This window comes from Musca domestica, unplaced genomic scaffold (assembly GCF_030504385.1).
Source record: "Musca domestica strain aabys unplaced genomic scaffold, Musca_domestica.polishedcontigs.V.1.1 26, whole genome shotgun sequence".
Lineage (NCBI taxonomy): Eukaryota > Metazoa > Arthropoda > Insecta > Diptera > Muscidae > Musca > Musca domestica.
This window is the reverse complement of record NW_026712283.1, coordinates 3,702,584-3,726,131: the sequence shown is the minus strand read 5'-3', so window position 1 is coordinate 3,726,131 and position 23,548 is coordinate 3,702,584.

Below are 23,548 nucleotides of genomic sequence, written 5' to 3'. Positions count from 1 at the left end.
TTTGTTATAGATCTTATGTTGATAGAATTATTAAGATGTGTCAAGTCTGAATGGAATCTGAGGTTAATTACGCGTTTTATTAGTTTCATGGATATTCAAAAATGTTGACCCTCTGTGGGAGAGGTACCAGAAGGATTTGACCGATATATCCCATCTTCACAGCGGATCTTTTGTCAGTAGAGATAATGGATTGTGTGAAATATGAAAAGAACCGGATGCTTATTTTGGACTTTATAATCGTTTTGGTTATTCAAAACTTTGACCCTTTGTGTGGGGGAGGTACCAGAAGAAATGGTCCTATCTCTACCATCTTTGTTACAGGTCTTGTGCTGATGGAAATATTGAGATGTGTCAAGTCTGAATGGAATCGGATGCTAATTTCCCATGTTATTAGCTTCATGAATGTTCAACATGTTGACGCTTTGTGGGGGGGTGTTGTACCAGAAGGAGATGACCGATATATTCCATCTTCTCAGCAGACCTTGTTTTAATAAAAATATTGTTATGTGACCTTTTGGTGGGGGAAGTACTGGACGGAGTTCACCGATATTGCCCATTTTCGCACCTGACCTAGCACCGATGCAACATTCTAATCTGCAAAGTTAGCGTAAAATCGCATTATCCTCCCTCTTTCTGTGTAGTAGATTATTTTATAGATTATTTTGTTTACAAATGTTGACATCTTGTGGGGGAGGAACTAGAAGGAGTGGACCGATATTGTCCATCTCCGAACTTGATTTAAGTTTGACAATAATATTACGATGTACCAAGTATTTATCAAATCGGATACTCCTTTTAAGAGTTATAGTGCGCACCAGCCAGCCAGACAGACAGACGACTGGACGGACATCGCTAAATCGACTCGAAATGTCCTGAAACGGTCTTGGTCTAAAGAGACCTAGGGTCTAAAACCGTTATTCGGATGAGGCACCTTTTGGTCGTATTAAATGATAGCCATATGGTTAAGGGTATATTTCTAATTAGACATATTGAGAACATTTGTCATGATTCTAATTCATTTTGGACTGAAATACATTTATCCCTCTAAAGTTATTTTCATTGGAGGTGCTATAGGTTATTACATGATCGGTCCATTCCGCTACTACTATTTTTTCCTCGTTTTAAACGTTATAATCTATTTTCATTTGCAAAAAATCACTCCTAAAAACACTTGACAGATATTATTACCATCGGGCGTATGAGTAACATGTAAATACCTATACGACATTATTTCAATAAGTATACGACACCTAGTTCTGTTGCTTTCAATAGCATTTTCATAAATTTGATACTGCTTTAAAATGTTTATTTCTCGTTAAAATTCCCATGCTCCCCTTGAGAATATACAAATCCTCAGCTTTGCAGTTTCCCTTAAGGATAAAGCATTTAATTTAATACCAAAATTATTAAAGCGTGTTTGCAATTCATCGAAACTTGTTCCGCGCACACATACACACACTAGCAAAATAAACGAAAAAAAAACTGTTACTACTTCTGTTGCAGGGCAAACATTTTTTTCTTCCCTGTGTTTGGCGCTAAAAAGTTATAACAGCAAAAGAAAGAATATTAAAATAAATTTGGTTAACAAACTTTGAATAGTTTTTTTTTTTTTTTTTTTTTTTTGCTGTTCGCTAAAGAGGAAAACCTTTTATTTTCGTATTCTTTTTTTTCATTCATCCAGTCTATTGTTACTTATTTCCTACACCATCGAAAAAAAGTTAAAAAAAAAACGGAGAGAAAAGTAGAAAATCAACTTTCTTTTCGCAACAATACACGAAAGCCCATAACCTTTTTGCAGCACCGAGTAACGAAAATTGTTATTAAAACGGACAACAACAATATTAAAATCATCATCAGAAAATGTGAAAGTTGGCCGATGGCGGGAGGGAGGGGAAAAAGTGAAACTTTTCTCCAAGGCATGAAGGGTCAGTTTTAATATTTTCTAATATCTTCCACCAACTTAAAGGCCGGTAGTTATATTTGGATATTCCTCTTCTTCTTTTTTTGGATGTTTTTATTTTATTTTTTAAAATTTTATGTAAACAATTTTGTTTTGTTCTTTTTTAAGAAGAATCGTTTTGATATTGCATTTTATTTTTAGAATTAAGGAAATGGTGGGGAAATCCTTATTTTATAATGACGTCGGGAAGCATTTGGGAATGTAAATGAGCATAAAATTATACAATTAAAATATCAAAACTTAATACATTATTTGAGCACAGTTAGTATACTTTATGCTCCAAATATGTATTATAGTATCTCATTCAGGGCTCCATAATCATTTTTATACCCTAAAACACTGGGTTTTGGTGGTATTATAAGTTTGATTGGACCAAAAATTATGTAACACTTTGAAATATTGGTTTCCCACATAGAAAAGTATATATGGGTCTTCCTATCTCGCCGAGCTGAGTCGATCTAGCAATGTATGTCCGTCCGTCCGTCTGTCCGAAATTTAGTATGGAGGTGGGGCTAGGGCCAGAATGAAATCCAATTGCTTTTAGAGATGATCGCATAATATTAAGAGGTTGAAATGAACTAAAAAAATCCAGATTTTGCAGGTGCTCTACAGATCGCAATTATAGACCAATCGACGCGGAAGTTAGCATGGGGCTAGAGCTTAGGGCTGGGCGTAAGCCTGGTCATCTGGTAATATTTATGGGGTGAAATAGACCATAACATTTATGTTTTAACGCCGACCAAATCTATTCTGACCGTTACATAGATACCGATAGTAAATACACCGGATATATTTAGCAAAATATATATAATGTGTATATACATAGGAAGGGGATGTTGGCTAGAATGCTTATATCTCAAGAATGACTGGACCGATTTTGACAAAAGATTGTCAACAGCTCGAAATATTGGTTTCCCACCTTTGGAATTTCCTATCTAGACGAGCTGAGTCGATCTAGCTATGTATGTCCGTCCCAGACGCACGGACGGACATACATAGCTAGATTTTATATTAATTTGTATATTAATATTAATTTGTAATCACTCTACAAGTCGCAATTATGGCCTGATCCTTAAGAAAATTTCCATGGAGGTGGGGTTATGATCAGAATAGAAACCTATTGTTTCTGGAGATGATTGCATAATACTTAGAGTTTGAATGGACCAAAAACAGAAAAATTTCCTGATTTTGCTGATTTTGATCGACGCGGATGTTAGCATGGGCTAATAACTAAAATGTAAATGTAGATATTTGATTTCTTTAGATTTTGCTCGTATCAATATATTATCTGTATTGGATGAAGTGGAATATTTCGGTCCGCTATATATGGTAACTCAAGCATATTTTCAAATTTTCCAAAAAAAAAATGCACATACAAGGTGAGATAGTGAGCTGAACATATCGCAATATTCCATTCGGCAAATATTAAAAAATGAGCTCGGGGTAAAGCCATTGAAATTCCAAAAAGTGCAAGAACTTACACCGCAAAGGAATGAAAATAGACTCAAAAGAGCTTAAGGGTTGCTTCGCTTTACCGAATTTGGTTATCTCCGATGAGATAACATGAAAATAGACTCAAAAGAGCTAAAGAGTTGCTTCGCTTTGCCGAATTTGGTTATCTCCGATGAGAAAACATTCGTTGCCCAGCAGTTCGTAAACAAACAAAATGATCATGTTTACTTGCCAAAGAGGTCAGAACACAAGCGCCGGCCATGGTGATGGTGTGGGCCGCCATAACAGCTGATGATCGCTCTCCGCTCGTATTCGACAGTGGCATCAGAATAAATGCCGAATATTATCTCGAAAATATTCTGGATGGTGTATTAAAGCCTTGGGCACGCAACCATTTTGCCGTAGACCTTGGACATTCCAAGAGGACTCAGCACCATCGACTCAGCACGCGCCACCCAAGAATTGTTACAAAATGAGGCTCCTCGCTTCACTTCAGCGCACAATGGCCACCAAAATATCCGGATATCAATACTTTGGACTATTGTGACTGGAGTATTTTGAAAAGCAAGCGCTTCGCCGGGAATGGGCCAAAATATCGCAGAGCAACATTCGGTAGCGTTTGAAGGCCATAATTCGTGCCAAAGGTGATCAATTCGAACAAATTTAAATTTATTCTTAAATTTGATACTATTTCCGACAATTTTCATTCAATAAAATTTAAAAAAAAAATGTGAAAATTATGGCGTTTGACTTTGTTAAATTTTTTTATTGATTGTTTGAGGGGGAGGTACCGGAACATCGGGCGTAAATTTGGGGCATATGGTTCGAAGATTTGAATGATCTTTTTGTCAAAAGCCAAGATAAAACTTCTGCAGGACTGCATGAACAAAAATGTGAATGTTAAATTATTGTTCTTTCCTTCAGAGCGAATTAGGTCGGTGATGTAGTAGGAACACCGGCTTCGACAAATATAGATGATTTGTTGGAAATCGTCGTTTTTGGAAAATATTGGTTCCAGATCTATAATGATTATTTAAAAAAGAGTAGTAATCAGGTTTAGCATTTCCTTTTAAAATCTGTTATTCAGGGATTTGAACATGTCCATCGTTATGCAGAGCTCAGGCATAGATGTCTCACAATTTCAATATTTTGCCCCATATTGAGCTGAAGTAACCTTTCTGGTTGGCTTATTTTTTTTTTTTTTTTTTAATAATAGCAGTTCACTTTCAATTTTGAGTTTAATAAAATTAAGCTCGAAGTCATTGCAGTTTTTATACCATCCCCCTTGAAAAGGAGGGTTTGTAACACCCCTAAATATTCTTCGTAGACCGCATAATGTATATAAATTTATGATCAACATAAAATTCTAAGTCTAATGGCCGGTACCTCCCGATATTCGGTATTTTGATGATTTTTGCCACATTTTTCCGGAAATTTTGGTGGCCATTGTGCGCAGGAAATGAAGCGAGGAACCTCATTTTGTAACCATTCATGGGTGGTGCGTACTGAGTGCGATGGTGCGTGCTGAGTCCTGTTGGAATGTCCAAGGTCTGCGGCCAAAATGTTTGTGTGCCCAAGGCTTTAACACACCCTCCAGAATATATTCGCAATAATATTCTGCATTTATTTTGATGCCATGGTCAATTAATACGGGCGGAGAGCGACCATCGGCTTTTATGGCGGCCCACGCCATCACCGTGGCCGGCACTTGAGTTCTGGTGGCCAACCGAAGGTTCACATTTTCAGCTGACCTCTTTGGCAAATAAACACGATAATTTTGTTTGTTTACAAACTTCTGGACAACGAATGTTTTCTCATCGGAAAAAAGCAAATGCGGAAGCTCACCACTTTCGGCCGAGCGAAGCAACTTTTTACCTTTTTTGAGTCTATTTTCTTTCTGTTGCGGTGTAAGTTCTTGCACTTTTTGGAATATAAATAGCTTTACCCCGAGCTAATTTTTCAATATTTGCCGAATGGAATATTGCGATATGTTCAGCTCACGAGCCATTTTTCTGCCACTGCAAAGCGGGTTTCGATCAAGTGGCTTCTTTACTTTTCGAATAATTTCTGCTGATGTAGCTGTTTTCTTACATCCACTTCTTTGACGTGGGGCTACGCTACCAGTATCACGGTAAAGAGCAATGGTACGAGGCACAAAATATTTATTCACATTGAAATGCTGGAGGGCTCGAACGATAGCCACTTGTGGTTTTCCAGCCAAATATAATGAAATCACACTATCACTTTTGTATGCTTATGTATGCTTGTAAACAATACAATGAGCTCTCACCGGAATAATTTGAACAGCTGTCGGACGAGTGGCTTAAATATGACAGCAGTCTTGATTTGGTTGCATTTTTTTTGATCTCAGCATGTAATGAGGTCTACTAAATAAATTACAATAAAAATACAATTCTATAACACTTTATGCATATTCGTATGGGGTCGTCTTTCATAGTTCTGAAGGTGCATATAGAGGTTTTAATGGTTAAATAAATCTTCCTAATAATTGTATATATATCTGACCCGGTTTTGAGACAGTCTTTTTTACACGCCAGCCAAATAACCAATAAATGTGTGTTTTTTGTTTCAATTTACAGTTTGATGCCATTGAGCACTTATTTGACCCCGAAATTATTTAAATTTTATTTCATTTGCAAAAGGAGATAATGTATTTTACAGCGAGCTACCCAACATTTTTTCATATATATTCATTTTAGTCTCTATATTTGTTTTTAAATATAAATGTAATTGACAAAATTTAAGTCACGCATTAATTGACTCATACCCAGGTAAAATATGTAATTTGATGAACATTTTTTGTGTCACCAAAATATACTGTATCAAATTGTTTTGGAATTTCATATAATTTACTGGTCTATTAAACTTCAACGTGTTTTTGTGAATCAATTTACACGCATATGGCTTATAAATACATACGTGCATACTAATGAAGTCTGTACATGACTGGAGTTTATTTGCGGTGTATTGATTTTTTGGGGTGCAGTTTCATTTTGGTATTAAATATTGACTTGGTTTATGAAATTGTGCCTACTAGGGAAGCATAGGATGGGAATAATTTTGAAAAAAATAAATAAAAATAAAAGGCCAGTCTAGAAATATATGATTATACCCTACAACACTATGTGTTGGGGGTATTATAAGTTTGATTGGCCCAAAAATTATGTAACACCTCGAAATATTGGTTTCCCACATAGGAAAGTATATATGGATCTTCCTAGCTCGCCGAGCTGAGTCGATCTAGCTATGTATGTCCGTCCGTCCGTCTGTCCGTCTGTCCATGTTAATTTGTAATCACTCTACAGGTCGCAATTGTGGCCCGATCTTCACGAAATTTAGAATGAAGGTGGGTCTGCGGTCAGAATAGAACCCTATTTCTTTTGGAGATGATCGCCAAATGTTTAGGGGTTGAAATGGACCAAATACTGAAAAAATTTCGGATTTTGCAGTAGCTATACAGGTCGCAATTATAGACCAATCGACGCGGAATTTTGCATGTTGCTAGAGTTTAGGGCGGGGAAGAAGCCTACCCATTTGGGTGGTCATCGGATAATATTTAGCGGGTAAAATAGACCATATCTTTTTTGTTGAAAAAAAAATTAAAATTTTTCATTAAACTGCGAATATTTTAAATCCCGGCGAAATCACGAAGCCATGACAAGGTTACTTCTGATCTTTACATTGATTTTAACATCCAACAAAACGGATATATAGCAAAATATGTGCGATATATATGTTTATCAAAGAAGATATGCTTGAAAGATCTCTTTTATGTCGAGAACGGCTGAACTGATTTCGACAGTTCTCATTAATTCAGAATGGCCTTTTGGCAGAAAAGAAAAAACGTCTAAAAAAATCTCATAAAAATATCTGTTTAAAGATGAAAATATTGATTTTGTAAAATTTTTTCATAGTTTTTCAATTTTGTCATATTTTTGGCATATTTTCATTTTGAATTAAACATTTGGTAATATTTCTACAGCTAACAAAACTAAGTAATTAGGATATCAGGATATCATATACAGATCGCATTTATGGCCCGATCCTTACGAAATTTTGCATGGAGATAAGATGAGGGTCAGAATAGAAACGTACTCTTTTTGGAGATGATCGCCATATATTTAGGGGTTGAAATGGACCAAAAAACTGCAAAATTGTCTGCAGGTCGTAATTATCGCCCGATCCTCACGCACATTTAAATGGTGGTTACCGGACATTTCAAAAGCCAAGCAGTTTTGGATGGCCATCCAAAAATATTCAATGTGTGAAATAGTTTGCCAACTTTTTTAGACAAAATACGAAAATGCCCATTCCAGTGACTTTTTGGAGAATTCACAAATACAGGAAAGACGCACTTTTGACTATTTCGTTAACGCCGATTTCGTTGAAGAATATTGTCAAATGTCTGTATCTCATAAAGATGCGTTTCAGTCAAAAACCAATAATAAATGTTAATCTTTTGCCACTTCTGAGAGATTATAGGTCTTTGGAAAATATTGGTTCCAGATCTAGGAAGACCATTTACGTGCAACATCTACCAATAAATTGGAAATGAGCAAATTATTTTAAGTTGCTATTATTCGAAAATTAGAGAACGAAACCTGATGGTTTTCTTTTATTATTTGTCACAATATCTTGTGGAATTCTTTCGAGTATCTCGCCTATATAAACTGTATCGTTTATTATAGTGTTGTAGGGTATTCAACGGTCGGCCCCGCTCGACTGTAGCCTTTGCTTACTTGTTTTTATATAAAAATATTTTTTTACCCAATGGTGGAGGGTATTAAAAGTTCGGCCCTATCGAACTGAATGTATATTTTTCTACTTGTTTGTATTTATTTATTATCACTCTAATCATATTTTGTACACACCATTTCAAATATTTCCAGCATTCGAAATGTATGGAAATGTTTACTTCATTTAAAGTGAAGGTAGTACCAAACCTGCCGATAATATTGTACTCAGACATCAATACGAATTTATATAACTTTAATTTTTAGCAAAAAATCTTTAAGTTGAAAAATGTCGTTGTGTTTTTGTTAAATATGTCGTAGCCTCCCAACAGCTATAATAAATAATAATGCAGCCACTTGAGTGTCAACTGTTAGGTTTGATATAAACACCCACCGTTTTTGGGAGGCAGAGACGTGTTACTATCGGCTACAGCAAAACATTAAAAAGGTTTTACCCACAAACAAATAAAAGAAATATAGCTGTGAAATATTATACCCAAACTTGTGCTCATCAAGTTGCCATAACACTTTTGACCAAGCTTATACTTTCTAACATGGTCTGCAGTGTGTAGAAAACATGGCCCTTCGTAACAACGTGACAGTGAAAACCTATCTTTTGGTGACCGTCATCACAAATAGAACAAATTTTGTGAATAAAAAAATAACTATTTCTGTATCTCAACGCTCACAAAGGGCTAACACCTCTGTGTGGCAGATAAGCATCACCAAATGGTTTTACTGTTTAGGTTGGTTTTTTTTATTTTCACTTTTTTCTTTTTGTGTGATGAAAATGATGGCAATTAGTTGTTAAAGTGTGTCAATCAATTTTATTTACATTGTTAATTATTGATGAGTTTTTCACACTAACTTTTTTTTATAATTTATACATGTAAACATAAAATGCATTATGGTTTTTTTTTTTAAATAAAAATATGAAATAATTTTTCAATTAAAAAAAAGCTGGACAAATATTGGAATTTAGAGGAACTCATGTGGAAAATTGAATAGTTTTTTGACGTTTTTGAAATTATAAAAAGGATAATTAAAACAAAACATAATTTGTGTATGTTTTTAATATGTACACAATAAGAAGAAAAAATGTCAGCGAATATTATTTGTAAAATATTTTTCAATTCTAAATGAAAAAAATCAATATTATTGTTAGATTTTTTATAAAAAAAATTATGATTGTGATTTTATCTAATACGTAAAGTTTAATTAATGGAAACTTAGAATGAACATCTGATCAAATACGTCGTAATTAATTTAATAAATTATTATATCAAGTTTCGTTTTTAAACAACAGCTTGTTTTTAGAAATACAAACAAAAAAACCTCTAAAATATTTCATTATTCATATCGTGCGTTCCAATTTATTTAACTCAACCTTTAACTCTCGAGGTGAAATTTCGGGAGGTATTTTATGACGTGGTGGTAAATTTTACCCCCACTTAATTTTACAAAAAAGGTTTATTTAAGAATATTTATTGATAATTGTTTGTTTTATAAATATTTTAAATTAAAATAACTAAAAAAGAAAGAGATTAAAAAACAAATTGGAAAAAAATATCTATATTAGTATATCCACAAGGTATTTATTTTGAAACGCAATACATATACTGAATTTTAAAACCAAAGTCATGCAGGGTATATTCTGATGAAGTAAATAATCAGCTAGTGTATGAAGATGTGGGATTAAAGTTGTATTGGCGATTTTTTAGTGTTCCAATACTTAATGGTAAATCACCACCGGCTTTGGCTATTCTAAACTACAAAAAGGTTTGGCTCATGTTCAGTACCAAAATACAAAGAAAACTGTTAGCAACAGTTCAAAATTGTGGAGTTGTTAAAAAAAATAAAATAAAATAAAATAAAATAAAACAAGTAAGCAAAAACTATAGCCGTGCGGGGCCGACCATGTGATACCCTACAACACTACAATATATAAGAAACTCCCTTATGTCCAAATCCCTTTTGGAAGATTTCGCTTTTGAAATTATGTCTCAGAGCACTGGCCATATATTACCCTTAGCATTTTGACCAGGGACATTTGCCCAATATTTGCGCACTCCATCGTGCTGTTAATTTTTGTGGCCCATTTTACAGCTAAATATAATCCAATGGTCATCCAAAGTGATGCACAATTTCCCTGTCCTTAACACTCTTCTCAGGCGTGTTTATTGGCTTCCATTGTGTGATCAGGATTTTTTTCATTTTTTGGTTCATTTGAACCGCTGAATAATTTGCGATCATCTCCAAAAGTAAGAGTCCTCTCTGTATTCCAAATTTACACTCATCTATATGATTTGCTTGTCTACGATATTTGAACGAAATCAGCATAAAGAAGTAAGCAAAGGCTACAGTCGAGCGGGGCCGACCGTTGAATACCCTACAACACTATAATAAATGATACATTTTATATAGGCGAGATACTCGAAAGAATTCCATAAGATATTGTGACAAATAATATAAGAAAAAAATATCAGGTTTCGTTCTCTAATTTTCGAATAATAGCAACTTAAACTAATTTGCTCATTTCCAATTTATTGGTAAATGGTCTTCCTAGATCTGGAACCAATATTTCCAAAAGACCTATAATCTCTCAGAAGTGGGAAAAAATTAACATTTATTATTGGTTTTTGACTGAAACGCATCTATATGAGATACAGACATTTGACTATATTCTTCAACGAAATCAGCGTTAACGAAATAGTCAGAAGTGCGTCTTTCCTGTATTTGTGAATTCTCCAAAAAGCCACTGGAATGGACATTTTCGTATTTTGTATACAAAAGTTGGCAAACTCCTTCACACATTGAATATTTTTGGATGGCCATCCAAAACTGCTTGGCTTTTGCAATGACCGGTAACCCCCATTCAAATGTGCGTGAGGATTGGGCGATAGTTACGACCTGCTGAAAATTTTGCAGTTTTTTGGTCCATTTCAACCCCTAAATATATGGCGATTATCTCCAAAAAGAGTATGCTTCTATTCTGACCCTCATCTTATCCCCATGCAAAATTTCGTGAGGATCGGTCCATAAATGCGATCTGTATATGATATCCTGATATCCTAACTACTTAGTTTTGTTAGCTGTAGAAATATTACCAAATGTTTAATTCAAAATGAAAATATGCCAAAAATATGACAAAATTGAAAAAATATGAGAAAATGTTAAAAAATCAATATTTTCATCTTTAGAGAGATATTTGTATGCGTTTTTTAGACGTTTTTCCTTTCCTGTCAAGAGGCCATTCTGAATTAATGAGAACTGTCGAAATCAGTTCAGCCGTTCTCGACATATATCAGATCTTTCAAGCACATCTTCTTTGATAGACATATATATCGCATATATTTGCTATATATTCGATTTTTTGGATCTTAACATCAATGTAAAGATCAGAAGTAACCTTGTCATGGCTTTGTGATTTCGCCGGGATTTAAAATATTCGCGGTTTAATGAAAAATTCTGAATTTTTTCAACAAAAAAGATATGGCCTATTTTACCCGCTAAATATTATCCGATGACCACCCAAATAGGTAGGCTTCTTCCCCGCCCTAAACTCTAGCTACATGCGAAATTCCGCGTCGATTGGTCTATAATTGCGACCTGTATAGCTACTGCAAAATCCTACATTTTTTCAGTATTTGGTCCATTTCAACCCCTAAATATTATGCGATCATCTTCAAAACAAATAAGGTTCTATTCTGACCTTAACCCCACCGCCATTCTAAATTTCGTGAAGATCGGGCCATAATTGCGACCTGTAGAGTGATTACAAATTAACATGGACAGACGGACGGACGGACATACATAGCTAGATCGACTCAGCTCGGCGAGCTAGGAAGGTCCATATATACTTTCCTATATGGGAAACCAATATTTCGAGGTGTTACATAAATTCTGGCCCAATCAATCTTATAATACCCCCAACACATAGTGTTGTAGGGTATAAAAATGGACCTATTTCAATATCAAAATACGGACGTTTAGATTACTTCAAAGTCAAAGCCAAACGCCATAAATGGAGTGGCATTAAAGGCACCTCCAATGAATTTATTTGGGAAAACAGTTCGAAAAGAGATAAGGCTTCTCATTTCTCTATCAGGACGAAAAAGGACTGGTGAAGCCCAAGATGAAAGGAAATTCGTTATAGAACTTCCTTAGTAAACGAGTTCTAAAAGGGAAGATGTCTAAATCAAATCTATATTTGCCCCTTTTGGGGAGGAACTGTAACAAAGTCTAATGCCATAATTATTAGATTTTTCTTTTAATTTTATTGAATAAAGGCAAAAAGTGTCGGAAATAGCATCACATTTTAGAAAAAGTTTAGATATGTTCGGATTAGTCACCTTTGGCACGAAATATGGCCTTCAATTCTAGCCAATGAAACCGTCATACGCTGCCCGAATGTTGCTTGGCGGTAATTTTGCCCATTAACGGCAAAGCGATTGCTTGAGGTGATCGACACTTTGGTATTTGTTTGTGCCAACCTTGCTTTCCAAAATACTCCAGACCCAATATTCCAACTGATTGGTATCCGGAGATTTTGGTGGCCAATTGTGCGCTGGAAATGAATCGAGGAACCTCATTTTGTAATCATTCTTGGGTGGCGTGTGCTGAGTGTGATGGTGCTGAGTCCTGTTGGAATGTCCAAGGTCTGCGGCTAAAATGTTTGCGTGCCCAAGGCTTTAATACACCCTTCAGAATATTTTCGCGATAATATTCGGCATTTATTCTGATGCTCGGCTGTTATGGCGGCCCACACCATCACCATGACCGTCGATTGAGTTCTGGGGGCCAACCCAAGGTGCACATTTTCAACTGACCTCTTTGGCAAGTAAACACGATCATTTTGTTTGTTTACAAACTGCTGGACTCAAAAAAAAGGGCTATGCCTATTGTTTTTAAAGATTTCTGCTAGACATTAAAGGGTTGGTATGGACCAATAACTAAAGCTGTTCATGATTTTACAGCCATTATGAAGGTCACAGATAGAAGCCAAAGGACACAAAATCTCGCATGAAGTTAGAGTTTAGTACAGCGGGTAGGATGGGCCGCTACGTTGTGTGAAACAAGTTCAAAAATCCGAAACGCTGGAAATAACTTACAGGCGAAATCCAAAACACACAAAGGCGAACTTTTGGTTTTTTTATGCTGATTTCGTTGAGAATAGAGCCAAATTTCGCAGACAAGCAAATCATATAGATGAGTCTAAATTGGAGATGCAGAGGGGTCTCTTGCTTTTGGAGATGCAAAATATTTAGGGGTTTCATTGAACCAAACATTTTCCTGATCACCCAATTGAAACCAATTGACATGGAATTTTGCATGAGATTTAAGGAAAGGGAATAAGTCCAGCATTTTGGATGACCATTACATTATATTTAACTGTAAAATGGACCACAACAACTAACAGCACGACGGAGTGCGTAAATATTGGGCAAAAGTCCCTAATCAAAATCTAAGGGTAACATCTGGGGAGTGCTCTATGATATAATTTCAACAGCCAAATCTTCCAAAGTGGTTGCTTCTAACATATTGTAGTATTGTAGTGTATCACATGGTCGGCCCCCACGACTATTTGTTTTGAATAGAAAGTTCCTCGAAAAGCTAACAGCCACTCCTTGTTATTTTCGGAGCAAAAATTACCCAATTATGACTCTGCACCAGAGGGTTGATGTCGGATTTTCAATGGATACGTGCAGGTTCTCTGTGTCCCCAATGCGTACTCCATTTTTTAACACACTCTGCAACATTATCATGATTTCCAAAGTAATGTCGTTCAGCGGAAGGATGAAACTAATTTTCTTTTAAATCAGACATGAGCTTAGTGTTAGAAAATCGTTAGATTTTACAACCTTTATATTCTTTAGGAAAATACAATTTTATAACACGTTAGGCATGTTCGTATAGTCATCTCGTCGTCCAAAGTTCGTAGTGCGTATTTAGAGGTCTGAACTTTTTTTAATTTTATTTTGCATCCACATATTATTTAAGTTTTGTAAAAAATTATATTAAATTTCACAGGCAGCAAACCCACATTTGTTTGTTCATTTTAGCCTTTATATTTGCATTCAAATATAAATGTAATTTACAAAATTTATGTCACGCATTAATTGACTCATACCCAGGTAAAATATGCAATTTGATGAACATTTTTTGTCAACAATCTGCTGTTTGAAATTGTGTTGGAATTTCATATAATTTACTGGTCTATTAAACTTCAACGTGTTTTTGTGAATCAATTTACACGCATATGGTTTATAAATACATACGTGCATACTAATGAAGTTTGTACATGACTGGAGTTTATTTGCGGTGTATTGATTTTTTGGGGTGCAGTTTCATTTTGGTATTAAATATTGACTTGGTTTATGAAATTGTGCCTACTAGGGAAGCATAGGATGCGAATAATTTTGAAAAAAATAAATAAAAATAAAAGGCCAGTCTAGAAATATATGATTATACCCTACAACACTATGTGTTGGGGGTATTATAAGTTTGATTGGCCCAAAAATTATGTAACACCTCGAAATATTGGTTTCCCACATAGGAAAGTATATATGGATCTTCCTAGCTCGCCGAGCTGAGTCGATCTAGCTATGTATGTCCGTCCGTCCGTCTGTCCGTCTGTCCATGTTAATTTGTAATCACTCTACAGGTCGCAATTGTGGCCCGATCTTCACGAAATTTAGAATGAAGGTGGGTCTGGGGTCAGAATAGAACCCTATTTCTTTTGGAAATGATCGCCAAAGGTTTAGGGGTTGAAATGGACCAAATACTGAAAAAATTTCGGATTTTGCAGTAGCTATACAGGTCGCAATTATAGACCAATCGACGCGGAATTTTGCATGTTGCAAGAGTTTAGGGCGGGGAAGAAGCCTACGAATTTGGGTGGTCATCGGATAATATTTAGCGGGTAAAATAGACCATATCGTTTGTGTTGAAAAAATTCAAAATTTTTCATTAAACCGCGAATATTTTAAATCCCGGCGAAATCACAAAGCCATGACAAGGTTACTTCTGATCTTTACATTGATGTTAACACCCAACAAAACGGATATATAGCAAAATATGTGCGATATATATGTCTATCAATGAAGATATGCTTGAAAAATCTCTTATATGTCGAGAACGGCTGAACTGATTTCCACAGTTCTCATTAATTCAGAATTGCTTCTTGGCAGGAAAGAAAAAACGTCTAAAAAATCGCATAAAAATATCTCTCTAAAGATGAAAATATTGATTTTGTAAAATTTTCTCACATTTTTTCAATTTTGTCATATTTTTGGCATATTTTCATTTTGAATTAAACATTTGGTAATATTTCTACAGCTAACAAAACTAAGTAGTTAGGATATCAGGATATCATATACAGATCGCATTTATGGGCCGATCCTTACGAAATTTTGCATGGGGATAAGATGAGGGTCAGAATAGAAGCCTACTCTTTTTGGAGATGATCGCCATATATTTAGGGGTTGAAATGGACCAAACAACTGCAAAATTGTCTGCAGGTCGTAATTATCGCCCGATTCTCACGCACATTTGAATGGGGGTTACCGGACATTACAAAAGCCAAACAGTTTTGGATGGCCATCCAAAAATATTCAATGTGTGAAATAGTTTGCCAACTTTTGTAGACAAAATACGTCCATTCCAGTGACTTTTTGGAGAATTCACAAACATAGGAAAGATGCACTTCTGACTATTTCGTTAACGCTGATTTCGTTGAAGAATATAGTCAAATGGCTGTATCTCATATAGATGCGTTTCAGTCAAAAACCGATAATAAATGTTAATCTTTTGCCACTTCTGAGAGATTATGGGTCTTTGGGAAATATAGGTTCCAGATCTAGGAAGACCTTTTAAGTGCAACATTTACCAATAAATTGGAAATGAGCAAATTAGTTTAAGTTGCTATTATTCGAAAATTAGAGAACGGAACCTGATGGTCTTCTTTTATTATTTGTCACAATATCTTGTGGAATTATTTCGAGTATCTCGCCTATATAAACTGTATGGTTTATTAAAGTGTTGTAGGGTATTCAACGGTCGGCCCCGCTCGACTGTAGCCTTTGCTTACTTGTTTTTTGACTGATAAAGACTGAAAGATTTACAAAACCGTGAAAAATATACTCCATGCCTCAATTCTAGATGTCAACAGAAACCTCAACATCAAATTTGAGGATTCAAGACCTATCTCTTTACCAGATATAAAAATTTGGTACTTTTCAAAGAACTCAATCCTACAAACAAAAAGTTAAGGCAATATAAAATAACATGGTTTCAGCTCTATTCCTTCACCCAATACCAAATATAGTACTTTTTAGTACTTTTCAAAGAGTCATATAACACATTTCCAAAGCAACCTCCATATCTCAACCGCAGACACCACAAGTAACATACATCACAAATTTGTAGATTTCAATCTCTATTCCTTCTACCAAGACCAAGTTTAGTTCCTTTTAATACCTTTCGTACAAATTTAGTACACATTTCCCAAACCAACTTCATTTCTCAATTCCAGATACCAAGAGAGACCTTAATATCAAATTTAAGGATTCCAGTCACATTTCTTCCCTCAATACCAACTTCAGTACCATTAAGTACATTTCGTACAAATATTAATTAATTAATTAATATCCAAACCACCGCCCAAATATCAAACACAGATACCATCAGTAATTTGAATATCAAATTTCACCAAATTTAGTACCATTTAGTACTTTTCGTACAATTGTAGTACACATTTGCAAAATCACAACCTGATCTCAACATCAAATACCAACAGAGATCTATCACTTCACCCAATACCCGATATAGTACCACGTAGTACTTTTCCAAAAGTTATAGTACAGATTTCCAAAATCACTTCCAAATTTTAATCACAGACACCATTTGTGACCTTAACATACAATTTCGGAATTCCAGTTCTATCGATTCACACAAATGAAAATTTTACTAAACTTAGTACACAAAAAAACATATTTCCAAATCCACCTACATACCCCAATCCTATACTCCAAATTTCCAAAACTACTCTCGTACCTCAATCATAAAATCTTATTACCCATGTTCAGGTATCTAACCTTATCGGTTCACCAGAATTCAAGTTGTACTAAATTTAGTACTATTGAGAATATATTAGTACAAAATTCCAAAACCACCCACATGTCCTAACACGATATTCCAAATTTCCAAAACTACTTTTGGTACAAATTTCCAAAACCACCTACATATCCCAGTCCTGTACTCCAAGTTTCCAAGACCACTTTTGTACCTCAATCATATAATCCCATAGAAATCTCATTACCCAATTTCAAGACTCCAGCCTTAACGGTTCTCCCAAATCCAAATTGTACCAAATTTAGTGCATTTTGTAGATATACGTAGACATTTCCAAAAACACCTACATACCCCAATCCTACACTCCGGCCATAGTCTTATTTCCAATTTTAAGTATACCAGCTCTATTGGTTCACCCAAATGTAAATTGTACCAAATTTAGTACCATTTAGTACTCTTTAGTACAAATTTTCATAACTACCTACACACCTTAGCCCTACAATGCGATATTAATCGTATTTTCAAATATCAGTACTCCAGCTCTATTGGTTCACCCAAAATTTAAATTGGAACAAAATTTAGTACCATTTAGTACACATTAGTACGAATTTCCAAAACTTCCTACATAACCCAATCCTAAACTCCCACATTAATCCCAATTCCAAATTTCAGGATTCCACCCCTTTCTGTTCACCCAAATCTAAATTGTACCAAGTTTAGTACCATTAGGTACATATAAGTAGAAATTCCCAAAAATTAACTATACACCCCAATCCTATAATGCAATAGAAATCGTATTTTCAAATTTCAGGATTCCAACACTGTTTTTTTCTCCCAAAATTTAAATTGTATCAAATTTAGTACCATTTAGTACACATAAGTACTAATTTTAAAACTATCTACATTCCTCAGTTCTAAAATGCAAAAGTAATCTTATTTCTAAATTTTGGGATTCCAACTCTATCGGTTCAAACAAGTCGAAATTGTACCAAATTTGGTACATTTAGTACTTCTCGCTCAGTACAAGTTTCGAAAACTTCCTTCATATCCCAATCCTGCACTCCTTCAGTTATATTAATTTCAATTTTCATGATTCCAGCTCCCTCCGCTCCATTTCTCCAAATTTAATTTGTACTAAATTAAGTACTGTTTAGTACTTATCGTATACATGAGTACAAACATCCATAATCACCTCCTTGCATCGACTCTACTCCACGACCTTAATTCCCATTCAAAATTTTAAGTTTTTATATCTGGCCGTTTACACGATAGGAAATGGTACCAAATGTTGTACATTTTAGTACTTTTCTTACACTTTTTGTGCGAATTTTCAAAAATCCTTAGGCACATCTATCATACATTGCAGCTGTGATCTTCATTCCAAATGTAAGAGTACTAACTCTACTGTTTCCTAAAATGTAAAGGATCTTATATTTAGTACCTTTTAATACTTTTCGTACTGTTCTAGTACGAATTTCCAACCCAGTCTTATCTGAACCCTTCGGACCAAGAGTGACCCTCACCAATTTCGAGATTCTAGCTTCAGTCGTATCGTCAGTCAATTACTTTACTCTTTACTAGAGATATAGAAAATATTTACTAATACCAATAAACAAAAAGGAACTCTCAACGTGCTTCTGCAGAAAAAAAGGGTCCGAAATTGTATTGTTTTTTTTTTTTCACAATTACGAAATATATTCGATTTTTAGAAACAAACTTCCGATAAATAAGTTTGTCAAGAATATTGTTAAATAAAATGTATACAGAGGTTCATCTGGTCGTATGATTTATCTGATAACTATTAATTATAACTCATACGACCCAATGTCTTACTTAACATGATAAAATGCATCAAACTCACTACATGATGCCGTCATATTCACTCCCTCCGCCCGGGACATCAAAGTTCATTACACAAATGAAGTGTTTTGCAATGAAAGAAACAAAAAATTGCAAACCACACCCACACATGCATAACACAACCACAAAAATGACGTTACAATAACCTCAATGAACTCCTTACAAGACCACGTACACACACACACACACGCATAAAAATTAAATGTTAATTATTTAAGATTATGCCAATGCCACCGACATTGATGTGTGGGTGATGCTGCGGATATCTAAAACTCAAAATAATTGTATAATTACGATAAGCATCTTAAACGCACGCCTTGTGCTCCTTGTCCGTTCAATTGCCGACATTGTTTGAGTATCAAAGAGACACCCTTCCCCCGCAAACCTTGGAAGATGTATAGCATTACGCACGCCTTGTGCTCCTTGTCCGTTCAATTGCCGACATTGTTTGAGTATCAAAGAGACACCCTTCCCCCGCAAACCTTGGAAGATGTATAGCATTACTGCTGCCGCTGCCATTTACAACCCCATTCACAGTATGGCCGGACATTAGTGGCAATGTCATAAAGAGAATTATTTCTGGTTCGTGGACCTCAGCAACAACTGTTGTCCCATGTGGGTGGGCGCGTGTAAGCGTTTTCGTTTTTCTGGCTTTCCTTCTGTAATATCTGTCTGCTTGTATTCGCTTTGAAACGTGTCGAGAATGTCATGACTTCAAATTGCACAATTTGCCAAATAATTTGCTACAAATTGTTTTCATTTGTACAGTTTTTTTGACAATACATACAAGAGACAGTGTTGTCTGTTTGTAATTTGTGGAGTCATTGGTTTGCCATTCCGCATGCTTTATTGAGAAACGTGCATTTTTTTCGTGTAAAATATTCCCAATATAATTCCTGGGAATGTAAGAGGCGCAAACAAGAGGTAGTAATTATAGGGTATTATATTATGGTAAAGGTTGGGGTCACAATCTGGAGATGGTAAATTTCATATTGGGGAGTCTCTGATCACTTTTATGGCCGCATTTAATATGTCTGAATATAACACGGAACTCGGAACTTCCCAAACGGAAGCAAATTTTGAGAAGAACATAACAATTTGTTACTAGCTAAGTTATCCAATTATTCAAAATATTTGAACACCTGTTCCAAGTTTTTTTTACGATTCACAAATTGATACGATGTTTTGGAAATTCTCTCCATTTTTTGGGCAGGTCCCAGAGTTAGTAAATCCATCATTTTTTTTTTATTCAAAATTTGATTAATTTATATATTAAATTTTTTTTATCTTTTTTTATTGATGTTAGAATTTTAAAAATCTTTATGATTTGAAAATTTTGGAAAAATTGGATATATCTCTAAGAGCACTAATGAGCACTAACCATACTGATAAAAGCGATATATTTTGAAGAGCTAAAGGAAAGTTATTCACAATACATAAAAAAAAAGATTTAGAATTTAAAAAAAAAAATAATGGGCTTACTAATTCTGGGAACTGCCCAAATAGATAAAATTTCCAAAATATGAGTATCAACTTCACAAATCGTAACAATTATGTCAAACTTAAAAAAAAAAAACAAAAAAAAAATTAAGAATTAAGCAAAAGCTATAATATTGCGGGGCCGACCATGTGATACCCTAAAACACTACAAATTGTTAGAAGCCCCTTATATCCAAATCCGTTTTGGAATATTTCGCTTTGGAAATTATGTCATGGAGCACTGCCCAGATATTACCCTTAGCTTTTTGACCAGGGACATTTGCCCAATTCTTACGCACTCCGTCGTGCTGTTAGTTGTTGTAGTCCATTTTATAGCTAAATACAATCCAATGGTCATCTAAAATGCTTCTTCCCTGTCTTTAACTCTCCTCTTAGGCAAAATTCCGTGTCGATTGGTTTCAATTGTGTCATCAGGAAAATTTTTGTGTTTTTGGTTAATTGAACTCCTAACTATTTTGCGATCATTTCCAAATGTAAATTCCAAATTTAGACTCATCTATATGATTTGCTTGTTCACGGTATTTGGCTATATTCGTCAACGAAATCAGGAAAAAAGCCAGAAGTGCGCCTTTTGTGCACTTCGGATATTGCCTTTAAGTTATTTTCAGCGTTTCGGAAGAATAGAAATTTTGGTATTTTTTCACACGAATGTAGTGGGCCATTCTACCCGCTGCCTTAACTCTAACTTCATGCGAGATTTCCTGTCCTTTGGTTTCTATTTGTGACCTCTATAACGGCTGCAAAATCAGTAACATTTTTAGTTGTTGATCCATTTCAACCACTAAATATATTGCGGACATCTTTGAAAACAATAGGCCGTGCCCTTCTGAACCTAACCCTACCTTTTGTGAAAAATTTCGTGAGGATCGGACGATAATTGCAATCTGTATATAATAACCCCAACCTCTGTTGTAAGGTGAAAAAATATTACAAAATATACACTTCAATATTTTAAGTCAAATTCAAAAAAATTTGAAAAAGTAAAAATATGTCACAAAATCTGTATTAACATCATTATTGACATCTTTTTATCCGATTTTTTTAGATTTTGTACTTTTATGCCAAGAGAGCATTCTGAATTGACAACATTTGTCAAAATCGGTCCAGCCATTCTTGAAAAATAAGCATTCTAGCTAACATCCCCTTCCTTTGTACATACACATTGTACATATTTCGCTATATATATCCGATATATTTACTATCGGCATCTACGTAACGGCCGGAATTCACCTTTTTGCCTATATGTGATTAAGCCGGGATTAAAAATATTGTTTAATTTAACATTTTACTTTTAATTAATGCAAATGTTATGGTCTATTTCACTCACTAAATATTACCCGATGACCATCCAAATTGGAAGGCCCAGCCCAAACTCTAGCCTCATGCTAACTTTCACGTGGGTAAAGTCAGCATAAGAAGTCAGAAGTTAGCCTTTTGCGTATTTTAGATTTCGTCTCTAAGTTATTTTCAGCGTTTCGGTTGAATGGAAATTTTTGGTATTTTTTCCCACATAAAGGTAGTGACCCATTCTACCCGCTGTTTTAAATTGCAACTTCATGCGGAATTTCGTGTTCTTTGGTTTATATTTGCGACCTTTATAACGGCTGTAAAATCATGAAAATTGTAAGTTGTTGATCCATTTCAACCACTAAATATATTGCGGCCATCTCTTAAAAATAATAGGCCTAGCCCTTCTGAGCCTAACCCGACCCTTATGAAAACTTTCGGGAAAATATTCACAAAATCTATATTAACATCATAATTGGCATCTTCTTTTTGAATTTTTAAATTTCATTCCCTGATGCCAAGAGGACACTTTGAATTGACAAAATTCGTTAAAATCGGTCCAGCCATTCTTGAGATATAAGTATTCTAGCTTACATTCCTTTCCATTTAAAATCCATATTTTATATATATTTCGTTATATATATCCGGTATATTTACTATCGGCATATAGGGTTAGAGTTGACTTCTTCGTCTATTTTTTGATTTTGCCGTGATTAAAAATATTCGCCGTTTAATGGGAAATTTCACTTTTATTTAACACAAATTTTATGGTCTATTTCTCCTACTAAATATTACCCGAAATTGGAAGGCTTCTGTATAGCCCTAAGCTCTAGTTCCATGCTAACTTCCGCGCCGATTGGTCTATAATTGCGACCTGTAGAGCAACTGCAAAATCAGGAAATTTCTCAGTTTTTGGTCCATTTCAAAAACCTAAATATTATGCGATCATTTCCAAAAGCAATAGGGTCCTATTCTGACTCTAGCCTCACCTCCATTCTAAATTTCGTGAAGATCGAGCCATAATTGCGACCTGTAGAGTGATTACAAATTAACATGGAGAGACGGACAGAGGGACGGATGGACATACATACCTAGATCGACTCAGTTCGGCGAGATAGGAAGATACAAATTTCCTTTCTATGTGGGAAACCAATGTTTCGAGGTGTTACATAATTGTTGGCCCAATCAAACTTATAATACCTCCAACACATGGTGTTGTAGGGTATAAAAATAAATCAAGTTAAAAAGAATCTGCGGATTTTGCCGACAGCTATATACCATCAGTCACTCTTCGCTTATTTAAATATATTTTTGACTAAATAACTGTAGAACCTTTATGATGGAGGTGCCAAAAAATGGGTCAATGTTGTCCTTTTTGTACCTGACCTAAGTCTAATATAAGAGGGCCATATGTGGGTGCTTTGACAACACTTTTATATGAAAAATATTATATTTTTTCGAAATTTGAGAATTGAGAGAAAAGTGGATCGAAGTATTGCTCTTCATCTAATACTGAAAAAATTGGGACGAGCATCGAACATTTATTCCAAGTTTATACGATTACTTTATAAAAATTTAAATATTTTGTGGGGAGGTACCAGAAGGTGTGAGCCGAGGAACTCTATATTCGCATGAGATCCCTGGTTACTAAATTTAAAAAAAA